At 33.4% G+C, this 2,539-nt stretch overlaps 1 pseudogene; it reads left to right on the plus strand.

Moving 5' to 3' along the window:
* Positions 1-370: 370 nt before the first annotated feature.
* LOC112476943 lies at positions 371-489 on the plus strand (annotated as a pseudogene).
* Positions 490-2,539: the final 2,050 nt, after the last annotated feature.

Raw genomic sequence — 2,539 nt, forward strand, 5'->3', positions numbered from 1 at the left:
TAGGTGTATTAGTGTGCTTGGGCCGTCACAGCAAAATACCCTAGCCTATGTGACTTAAACAACAGAAATCTGTTTTCTCATCGTTCTAAAGACTGGAATTTCAAGATCAAAATGCCAGGAGAGTGTCTGGTTGCGTTGCTAATGACTGCCATCTCACTGTGTGTTTGTGTAACTGTGTGCACAGAGAGAGCGAGCGAGAGAGAGAGACACAAATATAAGCATGAAAAGCAGGTTATTAATATAGATTCTATAGTCCTCAAAAACAGAATGAGCAGATGCTATGAGAAACTTTATCATATAATTTTGAAAATTTAAGTACAATTTATTTCATTAACTAAAAGAAAATTCTTTTTTAAAAATTACTAACTCAGTCTATGGCCATGCCACCCTGAACAAGCCAGATCCCATCTGATCTCGGAAGCTAAACAGCGTCAGGTCTGGCTAGTACTTGGATGGGAGACCACCTAGGAAGACCAGGTGCTGTAGGCATAAAAAATAAAAAATAAGGGATTGTAAGCTGACAAGGTCCCTGCAATCTGTGAGGTCAACCAAGGGTTGCCTTGCCTAAAAAAAAATAATAAAAAATAAAATTAAAAAAAAATTACTAACGTATTACTAAAACTGTGATTTTATCAAAGTTACCATGTATGTCTATAAATATAAGCAACAAACATAAGGAAACAAATAAAAATATCTTTTACAGGAAAAGATAGCATCAGAAAAATAAAGTACCTATGAATAAACCTTATAAAAATGTGTAAGACTTCTATGCAAAAAATTAAAAACTATTTTTGAGAAAAATTAAGAAGACTTAAGTGAGTGGTGGGGCATACTCAATTCATGAACTGGAAATTTCAGTACTGTAAAGGTGTTAATCATTCCCAAACTGATTTTTGATTTAAAGCAATTCCAGTATCCCAACAAATTTATACATGTATAGACATTAAAGACAAAAAAGGCACTATGTAAAAGACAATCTTTTCAATACCAAATATTGGGCCAACTGAATATCTACATGGGGAAAAATCCTTCTGGATAATCCACAAATATCAGTTCCAGGTAGATTATAGATTTAAATGTGATAGTATAATAACGGAGCTTTAGAATATGACATAGAAGAATATCATTATGATCTTGAGGAGGCAAAGATTTCTTTAAAAAGAAAAAAAAAGGCTGTATATGAAAAAAACATTGACTACATTAAAATTAAGAACTTTCATCAAAGATACATGTAAGAAGTGAACAGAATCTACAGTAATAGGAGAAGGTGTAACAACATATGTAACTAACAAAGGACACTTGTAGAATATGTAATGAATTCCCACATGTTAGAAATGATGATGTAATTTTAAAATTTGGCAAGTAAGTTAAATAGGAGCTACATAAGAGAATACTCCAATTGCCTGTAAACAAATGAAATGATGCTCAATTACACTGACCATCAGGGACAATAAATCAATGGGATACATGATACACTTACCAAAATGGCTAAAACTTAAGCAAACTGACTATCCAATGAGTAATAGGAATTCATATACTGATGGTGGAACTGTGCTTAAAAAATAATCCTTTAAATACATTCGAATCAACAGAATTTGGAAATGGTCCAAAAATACCTGGGTCAGTTGCTTTTATTAATGTTGTTGCAGAAACAATACTACACTTGTAATCTGCACTATTTATTTTATTTTATTTTCATCTCAGTACTGAAAGATCCAACAGATCACTCAATGGGAGGCAAAACTTCATTTTCTCAATTACAGGAATCATAATTCGATGGTGTAGCTCTCAAATGGCCAGTTTAGGAATTCTTTTGTGGAATGATATAACTTATCCTTAAATATCCCATCATGCCTCATGCTGAATGGACCTGAAGGTGGCACAATTCCTGTTGTCACCAACTCAGGTCATGGATTTCTTTCAAAAGAGGCCCAGAGTCACGTGGAACAACTAAATAGCACTTTGAAAGGCTGGATAAAGGACTTTCATATACTGCCCAACAGAGGATTTCTGCATTGCATTGCTGAGCTTAGAGCTTCAATTCACTAACACAACATTAACAGGGCATTGATGCACTTTGTTTTCACTTACAAGGAAAAATAGGAGGAAAGGATAATTATAGGAGAACATATATGAAACCCAAATACTCCCAGTACCAAAGATTCCTGGAAGCCACTTTCGTGTTGTAGCGTCATAAAGCTCTGAACTTCATCCATTAATTATATTGGACAAAGCTTCAGCCTTGAAAATGTGTGCTCTACATATTTCAAAGCAATTTTACAACTTCTTTTAATTTTATTTCTGATTTTTTTCTCCTTGAATAAACCCTGAGTTTATCAGATTTAGTTTTCCCTCATAGAAGTCAACCTGTATGGAACATTTTAACATTTGAGGAGGTTTCGATTCTACTTACTTTATTTTAAAGACATTCGCTATTCAAAATTCATTAAAATTGCCTGCAAAACAGGAAAGCTGTTAATTTGGTTCAATTAAAAAATAGCACAAGTTTCACTTTTACATTTATTCCCTCCTCACCTTT

Source organism: Pteropus alecto, unplaced genomic scaffold (assembly GCF_000325575.1).
Source record: "Pteropus alecto unplaced genomic scaffold, ASM32557v1 scaffold81, whole genome shotgun sequence".
Classification (NCBI taxonomy): Eukaryota; Metazoa; Chordata; class Mammalia; order Chiroptera; family Pteropodidae; genus Pteropus; species Pteropus alecto.